Genomic DNA, 15,101 nt, shown 5'->3' with positions numbered 1-15,101 from the left:
TCACTTTAAATATACGCAATACGCAAGAATTACATCAATTATATTTATATAGTGATCTTGATCTATCTACGAGCATTTACATACCAACTGACATTACAATGGATTTGCAAGCTAAACTGACCATTATAGACCTCATTAATGAAAACAAAAACTTAGGTAAATTTAGTGATAAATTGAAGCACACCGTGTAAATAAGGAGGAAGGAGAAATTTTAATTGATTTAGGAATAATAGAGAAACATTGGAAATACTTAAGGGACACTATGTGGCAAAATTGGAAAAAGCGTACGATGGTAAGCTCAATTTGAGTACCTTTATGCATTTTTTTTATCCAGTACCTATGAGTATTTCGTAAATTAAATTAAAGCTAAGTAAAATTGGGATTATATATGTATATATGAAATTCATGACACCTAGGATCACTATCACTGCTACTTGAACTAAATATTTCGTGGTAGGTATACAGGGTGAAATTTAAATCACTGGCCATATTCATTCCAGGCACTAGGTTACACTTAAGGAATCTATTTAGCGAAAAAAAAGAGTACATTTTTTTTTAATTTTCATTTTTCAATTTTTAAATACTTTCCACGAGTCGTGGTCACCCTATTACCACAAATGTAAACAAACCTAATAGTAGGTTTTAACAACAACATCAGCAAAACCCTTATCTGACCTTCACTAAACCTTATAATCGTTGCAATATCCCAAGTAGCATGGAAGTGTCGGCAACATCAATATAGCAGCCGATTAAGAACTTAGAGTGATTTAAGGGACGTATAAGAGTGTCAGAAAAGATTTAAGCTGTATAAAAGGTACTTTACAGACATTATACAGCTCAAGCTGTATAAAATCATTATAAAGGATTCTGCGGAAGCATGGGGTGCTTTATCAGATTATAAAAAATCTACTATAAAACTAAAAGTGTTGTGAGAGACTACAAGCTTATTCTATCGTAAAAGCTGTATACAGGCTGTATTGTAGTAACACTTGGCACTTTTAGCTGTACAAAAGTATCTGTCAACTCCGTTTTAAAACATTAAGTGTTGTGAAACACTACAAGCTAATTTAATCGTAAAAGCTGTATACAGGCTGTATTGTAGTATCACTTGGCACTTGTAGCTGTACAAATGTATCTGTCAACCCCGTTTTAAAGCTATTTCTTATGGCGTAATCTTACTCTCCTATAAGAATAGTAGTTGTATAACTTCTGTCTGTAAGGGTATTATAAAACCAAATGAATAAATGGCAGCTATAGTACAGCTTTTTTCTGTATTACTGATAGAGTCGCTTATAACAATCTTTTGGCGTAATTTTACACTCGTATAAGTATAGTAGTGTAATGATTTCTGAAAATAAGTGTATAAAACTAAAGGAATATATGACAGTTACAGTCTTCTTCTTCCTCGCGTTATCCCGGCATTTCGCCACGGCTTATGAGAGCCTGGGGTCCGCTTGACAACTAATCCCATGATTTGACGTAGGCACTAGTTTTAGTTTTTTAGTTTTTACGAATGTTTTTAATGAATGACAGTTACAGTACAGGTTTTTTATTTGTTATGCGGATCTCTAAAGAGAATTATAACTTATGTACGGAGAACCGAAATACAGCCAAACGAATACAAATATTCTATTATAAAGCTGTTTTAATTACAAAAGCTGTAAAATACACTCCATTTATTACACAGCACAGCTACTAAGATTATAATGCTCTCCAACTATCCTGTAGGCTGTTTAAAAATTGTCGCCATTTTACAATAAAAAAAAACGTATTTGTAAATATAATTAAAGAAATACTTGCAAATATTTAGCAGACTAACGCCGTGTTATGATTACCAGCTAAAATAAATTGTTTAGCCTTAGAATTAATATTTATAAATATTTTTGATACTCTAACCTTAAAAACAAACAGTAGTTTTACCGATTTTTGATAATTTCCTTATGGTTTCTCTTTGTTATTTTGCAGGCGCGTAAATATTTTGCCAGAAAAGATACACAGGTTCACAATAAATAATAATCCGCACTTACCAATAATGTAAAATTCCATTCAAGTCCTGTATAATATTTACTTTTACTTTTACCATCCACTATAACACTTTATTGTCGCCATTACTATATTACGAATGAACAAGATTAAGACATTTTAGTTCCTTAATGATTATTATTCTCTTGTAATTCTTTCTTATAACTCATTTAAAACTTATATTCTTATATCGTACTTATAAGAGATTATCTGTAGTGTTAAGGTTTCCTGTTACACCGAAATATAGCTGTAATGCAGCTATTATGCAGCTTATGTATTGCTTATACAGCTACTCTACAGCTCTAATAACGCCAAAGGCTGTATAATTTGGGCCCTTTTTTTACTTATAAGGGCTGTATAAGCGCTTATACAGCCTTTGTACAGCCTAACTGTACAGCTTATAGTATACAAATAAACTTTAATACAGCTTATATACAGCTTGCAATGCTACTTGGGATAGGGTCCACCTAGTTAGTGTTGGCGATGGTAGGCAGGTTTATCAATTTCGAGGGTAGTCCAAACCATTCCGCGCTAGCGGTAAACATAACGGTTAGCATAAATGATTAGTCACTCGTCACTCGCCAACCTTAAAATAATAATCGCGCGCGTACTAAGGTTTAAAAAAATGTTTTCGAACCGGGAATATTAGGAAATGGTACGGTGTTATTTATTAAGTGGTGAGTGTTTACGTGGTGCACAAAGATTATACGAAATGGAATCAGTTCCACGCCTTCGCAGACAAGGATTGAATCCAAGAGTACCATCTCGTGGGACTTTCGTTAATTGCGTCGACTTTTAATCAAATGTAAGTACTTACATAAGATGATTCAATTTTTTAAATACGCCTGAATGCAAAGATTCCTGACCTAGTTTTTACTCATTGTTTTTAAGCCACGGACGTTTTGTTAATAATCATTAGTCAGAAATAATATTTTAGATTAAAAATGGGTTGCCTTTGCATTTTGATGGCTCTAAGCCCGTTAAAGTATGAAGGAAAAATTAGCAACTTATGTAGGTAAGCGTCTTATCTCGCTGCAATAGGGTTCATAATTGGTGACGCGATTGCAAACAGCGGGAGGGGCGGGGTGTCAATGACCTTAACTGATAAGAGAGAAGCGGGTGTAGTGGGTAGTTGTCGGTTCACCATAACGTACGAGGTTTTTAGGACAACTTGATGATGAGTTATTTCGAAAAAAATGTACTGAGCGGTATTAAAAGAAAAAACACGTGTTTAATATTTTTTCGAATTCTTTCGGGTGTTTCAATTTGGCCAGTGAATTAAATTTCACCCTGTATATACAAATGGTTGGAATCGCTAAATATGATAAAATACTGTGTGTTACTGATCATGGGGCTTTAAATCCAGGGCTCGATTCTACTCGCTAAACTGAGCTACTTTTACTATGGCACCAACCCCGAAATCCCGAAAAAATTTTTTACCTTTTCATACATTTTGGCTGATCAGATGTCGACGTTTTCTATGGAAAAGCCAAAATTTTTTCCCCGCTTTTAGGGTTGGTCCCATAGTAAAAGTAGCTCAGTTTAGCGAGTAAAATCAAGCCCTGGATTTTTGGCCATTTTTAAAGGGCTCTAAAGCCTTAAACAACTAGAATATCAAAAAAAAGCAAAACGGTCCGACATAAATATTGACAATATTAATCTGTGTTGAAAAAAACAACGGGTTGCACTCCGGGAGTGCCGACAGAAGTGAAAACTCAATGACTAGTCCAAAATGTCTGCAGCACTATGTATAATTGACCCATCCTCCTTTCTATTGAAAAAATTTAGTTCCGAAATTGCTGGTCAGTGATCTTGTTTAAAATTAGAAATTCAAATTTGTAGCGTTAATTGTTTTTTCTACTCGTCGACTGTAATTCTTGAATTAAGATTTCTTATACCAAACTGCTATTGGGTATTTTTAATGTATGGGCTCCCAACTCAACTATAATATTCATTTCGATACAGTTTAGTCAACTATAATGAAATTGACCAATCACAGCTCGCCGCGATCAAGAGAACGAAACAAAACCATACCTCAAATTAATTATTTATTTTAGGTTGTATAGTATAAACAATTGGTTCATAAGTCAGAAACGCGCATGTGACACCCTTAATATAGCAACATCCATAGACTACGAACACCACTTAGTGTTGCTTGTTAGTCTCTATAGGCTACGGTGGCCAAAATCGAGAAAACAACTGTCTAAAAATCGAATTTAGCGCGGAGTAAGTACCAGGGCCTCATCAGTTACGAGAAGGTGTCGTTGACCAACGCGGCGGCGCACGGTGGGCTGAAAATCGGCCTCCATAGAAATAGAAACCGAACTCTTAAATTTGAACTGTTTTGTATTGTAATAGCTTTTGTTAGGTTTTATTATTTCCCAAAATTAATCTTAGCTAATTTGGTTGGAAAAATAATTAATTATATTTTTTTTTCAAAATCTTTGTATGGCGCATATCAGAAAAATCGAGTTTTCTCCGAAAATAAAAAGTTAACCGTAATATCCTGACAGATGATTTTAAAACCAATTATTCTTGATTTTTCCACATAATTAGAATTTTCCTACGGGGTGCACTTTTTTTTTTAATCGATATATATTTTTTTTTTATTTTTTTTTTTTTTTTAATACGGTTATACTCGTTATTTTGACTACAAAAAATGAATTTGAGTTTGATCGAACCAATAACTTACGCGTAGTGAATTTTTGTTCTAAGCAAACGTATGGAGCGTACGAGTAAAACGGATTTTTTTTTCAAAAATTAAAGGTATACCGTAATATCCTTGCAGATGATTTAAGTACCAATTATTAATGATATTTTGACATAACGCGAACTTTTCTACCGTATGCACTTATTTAACAAAAAATAAAAAACTTATTTTTTCATGCTGAAATAGCTTTTTCTCATTGTTTTAATCAAATAAATAATAAACATTGAAGAGTTACAAGTATAAAATTGAAAATAAAACCATTACATCCTTTACATCATTACCCTTGTATCCTCTTTATTACATTATCTTTGTACTTAATGAAACAATATTTAACAAATTTGACATATTGACAACTGATGAGTCTAAAATTAATGATCGTTAATAAGGTCCGGTTACAATCATTAGTAGATACTACGAATTTACTTAATTAAATAAATATCAGTAACATTATCAATAATTGGTTTACATAAAAACAGAAATAAGTATATGTAATGCTATCCTAATTAAAAGTTGTTCGCAGAAATCGCGAAGCGTCTGGTTGACGTAACTGGTGACCGAAGAGCTGGCGGCTACCTCGCACAACGTATCAGCATTGCGATACAGCGAGGAAATGCCGCCAGCATCCTTGGTACAATGCCTCAAGGGCCTATTTTAGATTTAAGCTAGTTATTAATTTCGTTTAGTTGTACCACTGTATATATATTGTATGTAAATAAATGATTTAAAAAAAGTATTCTAATGCTAATATTGGAATCCTGAAAGTTTAGTTTTCCTGGTCGCTTACTTCCGAATCCGTGTCCATTTCAGAATCAGCGTACACATTTGAGGTATCTGTCACTTCTTCTTCTTGAGGTTCCAGACAAATGAATAATTCTAAAGTTTCAGGGAAGAAAGCCTGTTTCTTTTTTCCACTTATTGTTGGCCTCATTGAAGAAAGGACAGGATCGGAAGACAAAAGTAACATATTAAAAACATCCCTGTTCGAATCTTGTCTCGTTTTTTTTTGTGAGTGATGCTCTATGAACATTCTGAAGTCTTTGTTGCGTGCCTCGGATGCTTCTTCAGAGATAATATATGACCAATCGGTACGATATCATTTTGTGCAATGATATCTGTGCCATGGATCAGCAATTTATGCACTGTTGGGGGCATCTTATACCAACTGTAAAATTTAATATAGTCGTCCGCTGTATCTTTACAATAGGCTTTAAACTTTTCAGTGTCAATTACCTCACCTGATGTGACAGCTTGCAGAATTACAGCAAATCTCCGAATCAGTTGTTTGTCCAGTCCAGTGATATTAGCCGTTTTTTCGGGATCTTCGAAAAATTTTCGTGCTGTGTTTCCATCATTCGTTGTTCCAGAACCTTGTTTTACTACATCGACTAAAAGATTTAGTTCGTCTTTGAAGCGATCTTGAATAATCTTCTTCCGTAGTTCCATCTTCTGTTTAAGGCCCCTCTTTTCAGTTGCATAAAATTCCAATCGATATGCTATATGAAGAAGGCATTCCATGGTATTGATCCGGGCATGTAAAGATGATAGTCCAAATTCATATAAGGTAGTATCAGGCACTGTTTTTCTCGAAACTTTGTCTATATTGTTCATTTCATTAGGCTTAGATAAACATAAAACGCATGTTGCACTTGACCTAGCCTGTGAAAGATATGTCCAGATTTTGCCATCTACCATCGTCATCTTCAGCTTATGTGTCACTTTGTTGTTCCTATGTTCTGTGGGCACTAGGTCTTTGATTTCATCGTCCATTTTTTTCTTTTGAGCTAGAACAAAGTTTTTGTTCTCTTTAGTAAATGTAAATTGCTTGGGAGACAATATGAAGCAGAACATGGTTTTGGATTTGTCCAAATTGTTTTGTCGCCAGAGATAAGCTTTAGTGCCACTAAAGTCGTCATAAAAATGCTTGAGTCATCTTGTTCACTGCCACCAATTTTCTGCTTGTACCGGCTTTGACTGGAAGCACCGTCAAATCCCCATTTAGAAATTAAACTTAAACTGCATGTCTTCTACTTGTTCCTGTAAACTATTCAAAATTCGTGTAACTGTTAAATCCAGCAAAGCTTGCAATGTTATCTCACACGAAAAATCCGTTACAGTAACAGATTACGTTGGTGGATAACAATCTAATTTAGCCTTCTGCGCTTTATAATACGATGGGTATAAGTTTGAAGCACCCTCTCTGATGGCTGTCTCTCGTAAAGTTATGTATTGCCATTTACTTAACTTCAAAGAAATCAGTAGACCTAATGCCTTCTCTGCTGTAAGTGACGCGGTAGAACCAGGCTTCTTGATGATTGCAGTGAATTTCTGGACTGCTTCTGGGTTCTTTAACATATATTCTATCACTGATGCAATTTCACCCCGACCATCTTCTTTTAAAAGCTTTACAGCTGAAAACACCACTTCGTCTGTGTTTTCAACGCTTAGATCGCTGCATCTGTTTTTTTTCTGCTTCGTTCCGAGGTCTTCGAATGGTTTACGTTTCAATCGCGTCATAGTTCCAGTTGATGATGTGCTTAGTGTATGAGGAATGAGATCACTGCTGGTTGATGCGTGAGCTAACTGAAGATCCAACTGAAGATAAAAGCAATTTGGCCAGTCAATATTTGCTTCTAACCAAAATCCATACATTGTTCTAAATTTTTCTGTGTTCCGTTGGCTTTTCTTCCATCTGTCAGTAGCAGCTCTTGTAAATCTTCGGCAAACTTCTTTCAAGGTGTCACGATCTTCTTCTGATAGGTTATTTTAAGGTTTGATTTAGTTAGCACTATTTCAAACAAAGCTTCGTGATTTAAACTAGATCCTTGAGATTTTAGGATAACAAACAAGTCCAAGTTCGTAATAAGACTGTCCATGGTTTATGGTCGTATAAGTTAGCGGTTAAGAAGCTCAAGATGAACTAAAATATAAAATGTACCCCTTACCTATTTATTGCTAGTACTAATGAACACCACCATTCTACGAGTATATCATTGCTATTGTAATTAGTTTTACGTCTAATTATAAGCATAATGATTAAAACTAGGGCATGCAGTACCGGTTCCGGTACCAAGAATTTCATTTCCCGGTTCTGGGCATGGCCGAAACCGGGATTCCCGGTTCTTCCCGGTTCTCAAGGCACCTTACGATTATTTTTAAGAAATTGCTTGTGTTAGCGTACAGTCTTTATGAATGATTTATTTTCATATGAATAATTGCATAAGAATTAATATATTATGACTTATTTTATAGTAAACAAACACTTAATTGGCGTTCCAACCTATTTTACGAAATTAACCGGCACACTGCCTCCGCCTGGGCCGAGCCACACGGCCCGGCCGTAGCGTAGTCGATGCACTCAGCACTACGACGGCACGGCCTGCCTGCACGAATGTCTACTTTACTAGGTTAGTTTATCGGGTTATTTGAGTCCCCGTTTCATAGCACTATTATTAAATGTTATATTATGTCCCGAGCTAAAGTACTAAAACATTACTCATCAAACATAAAACTCAACATTTATTCAGCAAATAGGCCACAAGGGCACTTTTACACGTCATCATTGAATTTACATACAAGCAAAAATAATAAAATAACAATACATCCACATTTTTATAAAATAAAACTAACAATTCAAACTAATGTATTACAATTACTTAGAGACTGGGACTACTACTATTGAAATGGGAATAAATAGTCATATGATGAGAACCGGGAAGTACCGGTACCGGGTCTTCAGTACCGGTTCTTTTGACACTATAAAATTATCCGGTTCTCATATTCCCGGGAATTCCCGGGAGCATGCCCTAATTAAGACCTTAATGATTAACCTGCATTCATAATATCTACTAACGATTGTAACCGGACCTCATTAATGATCATTAATTTTAGACTCATCAGTTGTCAATGTGTCATTTGTTAAATACTGTTTCATTAAGTACAAAGATAATGTAATAAAGTGGATACAAGGGTAATAATGTAAAGGATGTAATGGTTTTATTTTCAATTTTCTACTTGTAACTCTTGTATGTTTATTATTTATTTGATTAAAACAATGAGAAAAAGCTATTTCAGCATGAAAAAATAAGTTTTTTATTTTTTATTAAATAAGTGCATACGGTAGAAAAGTTCGCGTTATGTCAAAATATCATTAATAATTGGTACTTAAATCATCTGCAAGGATATTACGGTATACCTTTAATTTTTGAAAAAAAATCCGTTTTACTCGTACCCTCCATACATTTGCTTAGAACAAAAATTCACTACGCGTAAGTTATTGGTTCGATCAAACTCAAATTCATTTTTTGTAGTCAAAATAACGAATATAACTGTATTATAATATAAAAATAAAATATATATGTATATCGATTAAAAAAAAAAAGTGCACGCCGTAGGAAAATTGTAATTATGTGGAAAAATCAAGAATAATTGGTTTTAAAATCATCTGTCAGGATATTGCGGTTAACTTTTTATTTTCGGAGGCAACTCGTTTTTTCTGATACGCGCCATACAAAGATTTTGAAAAAAAAATATAATTAATTATTTTTCCAACCAAATTAGCTAAGATTAATTTTGGAACATAATAAAACCTAACAAAAGCTATTCCAATAAAAAAAGTTCAAATTTAAGACTTCGGTTTCTATTTCTATGGAGGCCGATTTTCAGCCCACCGTGCGGCGGGGCGCGTACCAGTATCAGTATGAAGGTATCGCGGCTGCTGGCGTATCTTAGCTGTTTACTTTTGGTTTGGTTTGTTTGTATGATTCTACTAGTTTAAAGTATTATTTTTGTTGACTCGTAGAAAAAGTATTGTATACAATAGTGATATAATCAAGCTTTTCAATCTCGTACCTCATTTAGGCAACTCAGCAAGCTTCGTTGCCTAAACACGGTACTCGACTGAAAAACTCTCTATTATATCACGATTGTATAAAATACTATAAAACTCGAATAGATTATTGTAAAGTTACCTTGCAGACCTCGCATCTAAATATATTTGGTCATGATATTTTGAGTTTTATTCACCAGTACTAGAGTTCACTTTTATTAGCGATTTCATCAAGATGTAGCTTTATTGAATTATATTGGTTGTTTAAAATTCGAATAGAAATTGTAAAGTTACCTTGCAGACCTCGTATCTAAATATATTTGGTCATGATATTTTGAGTTTTATTCACCAGTACTAGAGTTCCCTTTTATTAGCGATTTCATCAAGATGTAGCTTTATTGAATTATATTTGAGTGATATAAATTAAATTAAATTAAATAATCATTTATTTCAGGCAAGACCCATATAAGTGTTAGTAACAGGACTTAAATACTAATGTTAAAAAGGTACAATTTTCATTAAAACCTACCATGCAAGACAATAATAATATGTTACCTACTTAGAGCTAAAATAATACAAATAATACAATACCGGGTGAGCCATACATACACAAAACTTTTTGTTTAATACTTACATGATATATAAAGTTAGAATATAACTGTGAGATCCTCGTATTTCAGCCCGTACAAGATTAGAACATGAGCTTTATTGCTTAATATAAAAGTTCAGTTTTAAATAATTAACCTGATTATGATACGTTATGATTAAAGTTCTTTGGTGAATAACATTGTCCGTGACACATGACGTCAGCGTTACGTTACGCGTTACGCGTTACGCTGAATCGAGTTTATCATTTTTTCCCCACCTCAAAAAGTGCTCAGCGCCGCTAAAGAAGTTTTCACTTTAAAAATTACGATGAACCGTCAACGATAACAGCATTTGAATCTTTAAATTTTTAAACGTAATTATCTCGAAAGTCTACTTTTAAAGTTACATGCCATGCGCGTGACGCGTGACACGGCAGCGATGTGAAATTGGGGCGGTCACAAAATTTCACGAGAATGGGTTGAGAATTGTGACCTGTAGAGGAGAACATCTGGACATACAAAAGCAAAATGCCCGAGTCAAAACGTAGACCTTCGGTTAATAGAGTCAGACCAAGTAAAGTCTGCAGTGGATTTGATAGCCCACTCAGTGCAAACATTCATAGTTTACATTAAAAAAGTATTATTTTGAAATTATGACGTATAAATAACACTGGCACTGCGACGGTTATCAAAATCGCTGCAGACTTTTCGTGGCTTAACTCTAAATGAGTTTTACTTTCAAAATACTGACGTTTATAATTGAATGTTTTTGTTTTATGTTTAAAAATATTTAATTTAATTAAGTTAACAGTCGTTTAAAAAATATTATTTTTACACAACTTTCAATCGTGGCTGAATGCCGGATGGGTTTGTGCATTTGATGCCAAACCTGTCACAAAATGACAATATGGCGGAGAATGTAATGGCTCCTCTACACGATGGGCCAACGCCGGCCAATCCAAGAAACGCATTTATGTAACTTCGTATAAGACGAATAAAGTCTAAGGAAAAAACGTGCCTCGGGAATCAAGAAAAAGTCATTCTCGGATTGATGGCGCACACACCTTTAGCCTATCCTCGGCTAGATGGCGTGACGACACCGTTTCATATTTAACAATTTTAAGACAGATATCAGTGAATGAACATGGATCAAAATGATATAAAAATAATAAAATAATTTATCCATATAATACATTTTTTTGATAATTTTATACGTTTTCATTTTGAGTTTTAGTCGTGTGTCGATTGTCGATAGATGGCAGTAAATTTACTGCGACTACAAAATTTACTATGACAGGACCCCTCTGGCCTCTATACTATCTATTCTTTTTGGTAATACGTTTACACTCCTCGTATTAGAATTGAAAATACCTACTGTTTAACTTGGTCGAAAGGCACCAAATCTGACTCGAGGCTGTTATTAATTTATTATATTATGTTCCTTTCAGATTCACCCGGCTCTTGCCCTCTGGCCGGCGGTGTTGGCCAAAGCTAGCTTTGCGTTTCACCCAGTGATATACAACGTGAAGACATTACGGGTAAGTAAATACACTAGTGGCTCTGTGAGCTGTAGACCTCGCGAGCAGAGCTTGAAATAACATGGTGCTAAGAGCTTTAAATACACCGTGTTTTTTTTGATTTCCGTTAATTTCAAGGGTGCATTCCTGAGCTTAAATCAAGTAACTTTCTCAAAGACACCGATGTTCTAATTAAGTCCATTTTGGAGATAATCCATAATTTATTTTTTTACTATAAGGCCTCTACAAGCATGTACACTTGCCTTAGGGCCGGCTTACATATTGATTAGTGTTTAGAATGAGTTCATACATTTGCTACTAAACTTAAGTACAATCTCGGTCGATTGATGTACGAAATGACATTGATATGTCACAGATTTCAATTGTTTGGTTGAGTTAAATGTAATGCCCGTGTTACAACAACGCTATATGCTACATTTAATTACTTTTTAAACAAAAAAAAAACAAAAAAGAAAACAAAAAAAAATTTTTTTTTTGAAAATTAACAATGCATTTAGTTCTTATAAACGTACTTAACTATACCCCGAAGTTAACGGAATTCAATAAAAACACGGTGTATAGTAAATTAAAGAAAAACAATACGAAATTTATGTGTAAAAAAATACAAAAAGTTATAATATCCCAGCATACAATTACTGGGGATCGAACCCAGACCCTCTGTGCAAACAGAAAAAGCGAACGTTTACAAACTGAGCCAAATAGTTCTTAGATGGGTTGACGAAATTTAGCTACTCCTTCTCAAATTAAAATTAGTTAAAATTAAATATCTAAATACCGCCTAAACCAGCGATAATTTTTTTCTGCATTTTTTGCTATTGACTCTGTAAACATGTCTCAAAAAGAAAAAAGTCTTATGATATCGATACGACTATTTGTTTAGGCGCCAGGTATCACGACTCCGCCATTTTTAAAAATTTCCAAAAACCGGATTGACAAAAAAATTTTATTTAGTCATGAAATTCGGTCACAAAATTTCACGAGAATCGGTTAAGAATTGCGACCTGTAGAGGAGAACATCCGGACATACGAAAGCAAAATGCCCGAGTCAAAACGTAGACCTTCGCTTCGCTTCGGTCAATAATTAAAATTAGGGTCTGTTCCACAAAGTCTGAGTAAAGTATTGGATTTAGGATAGCTAATTAACAAATAAATTAACTGCCAGATAAAACTTCCTGATAAAATAGTTCCTGTTTCACAAACGTCTACCCATTAAGTCTATGTGCCAGTTTGCTACTTTTAAATTACAGATGGCAACATCGCACTTTGACGTTTCGATTTACGGAACATGTACTGAGAGCATATAAAAAAAAAATTACCACTCTGAAAAGTATTATTCAACAGTATATGTAGTTCTTATAGTTTCGGAAAAAAGTGGCTGTGACATACGGACGGGCAGACAGACGGAGACAGCATGACGAATCCATAAGGGTTCCGTTTCTTTCCACTTGGCTACGGAACCCTAAAAATAAGAAAAAGAACCAGTAAGGAAGTAAGTTCAATCTTTCACAGTAAACATTTTTGACGTTATGAAGAGGTGTTTTTAGGGTTTCGTAGTCACCTAGAATAGAAACCCTTATAGTTTCGCCAAGTCTATCTGTCTGACTGTCCGAGGCTTTGCTCCGTGATCCTTAGTGCTAGAAAGCTGCAATTTGGCATGGATACATAAATCATACATTGCGACAGAATGGTAAAATAAAAAGTACAAAAAATATTTTTATTAGGGTACCTCCCATACAAAAAGTTTTTTTTGTTATTTTTTTTTCTTTGTCTCGATAGTGTGGGGTATCGTTGGATAGGTCTTTCAAACCAAATAAGGGTCTGCTAAAATCATTTTTGATATAGTTAAAAATTTAATATTTACGGAAATATGCGCTCTGAAAAAAAAAATGTCCCCCCCCCCCCTCTAACTTTTGAACCACGAGTCCAAAAAATATGAAAAAAATTGTGAAATAAGAGCTTAATAAATACTTTCAATGAAAACTATAGCGAACATGATCGGTCTAGTCGTTTGTGAGTTATTGCAAAAAATCGCCTTTTCTTAGTAAAAATACGTAGGTAATGTACAAAAAGCGCTGCAAAGGTACTCCCTTATATATGATACTTACTAATTAAATAGCCCCCGTTTGGCCTATTTTGACAGAATGGTAACTACGAAAGCCGACACTGAGCATGGCCCGACATGCTCTTGGCCGATTATTTTTAGCTTTTATTCGACTAGAATGGTTTTTGTTGTCATTATTGAACCCCAATGCAATGAAAGTTTTTTTTTCAAATGCATGTTCTATACGACACAAACAATTGTAAATATGAAACTTTGTACTATTATTACCTAAGTATCGTTATTTACGATTATTTGTGTATCGTATATTTATAAAACCAATATCGAATTTTGCCTTTGGAAACTTAAAACATGCTTGCAATAAGAAAAAACTTATTAAGAACGGGTTTTCAATAATTTCAATATTCAATATTAAAATATAAACAGTAGGTACTTAACACTCATCAATAAGTAGTCGTGAATTGCAACAAGTATTAATTAAAAAAATGGAAAAGCGATAAGCACTAGTTGGCGATAAGCTACTTTCCGCACGCTAAACAGCTACGTAAAGTAGCACTTTCTGAGAAACTATATCAAAATAGTAAATTACGATATAACTGCGGAAAAGAGGAAATCTTGTCGCTTTTAAATTATTCGCACGTGTATCGTAGAACGTTTTATAGTACATATGGCCCTTTAAACTTTTGACATACGCACGAAAAGTGCTATTTTACATACTAGTGCGGGAAAAAACGACCATATTTACTGTAATAGTTATTTACGATACAAGTGCGGAAAAAAAGAAACTAGTGGCGATAAATTAAAACACAACCGAAGGGAGTGTTTTAAATCGACACGAGTTGCGAGTTACCTATTCGCACGTGTATCGTACAACGTTTTACAGTACATATGGCCCTTTAAACTTCTGACATACGCACGAAAAGTGCTCTTTCTCGCACTAGTGCGGGAGAGTAGCACCATATGTACTGTAAAATTAGTTTCAACTCTCCTTGGTCTCCCCTACTTACACGTTTTTTTTTTTTTTTAGCGCCTGGAAAACGACCAAAGAGCTCGGAGAAGACTACACAGAGGAGAAGAAAACAATAGAGCAATAGAATTGCGTCATGTTAACCCTTAGAGAGGGCTAATTTTGCCCTAACACGACGCAAGTAAATATATCACTGTAATTTTATATTAATACAAAATTAGCGTGCAGCGGAGTAATTTCTGCTTTGCTGCTTGTAATTAATGTTGCTATAACATTAATAGGTATTAATGTTGCTATAACATTAATAGGTATTAATGTTGCTATAACATTAATAGGTATTTTATAAATACTACAGCTAATAACTGGTAAAAGATCATATTACAAAAATGTTAC

The 15,101-nt window shown here is 34.3% G+C and overlaps 1 long non-coding RNA gene across 1 annotated transcript; it reads left to right on the top strand.

Annotated features, from left to right (window-relative positions):
* The first annotated feature begins 4,384 nt into the window (after window positions 1-4,384).
* Window positions 4,385-8,932, top strand: LOC134806335 (uncharacterized). Its single transcript, XR_010146521.1, has 2 exons — window positions 4,385-4,729; window positions 8,714-8,932. It is a non-coding gene; the product is annotated as an uncharacterized LOC134806335 (long non-coding RNA).
* The last annotated feature ends 6,169 nt before the right edge of the window (window positions 8,933-15,101 follow it).

This window comes from Cydia splendana, chromosome 3, assembly GCF_910591565.1.
Source record: "Cydia splendana chromosome 3, ilCydSple1.2, whole genome shotgun sequence".
Classification (NCBI taxonomy): Eukaryota; Metazoa; Arthropoda; class Insecta; order Lepidoptera; family Tortricidae; genus Cydia; species Cydia splendana.
Note: the sequence above shows the minus strand (reverse complement) of the source record. Positions and strands in the feature narration are given on the sequence as shown.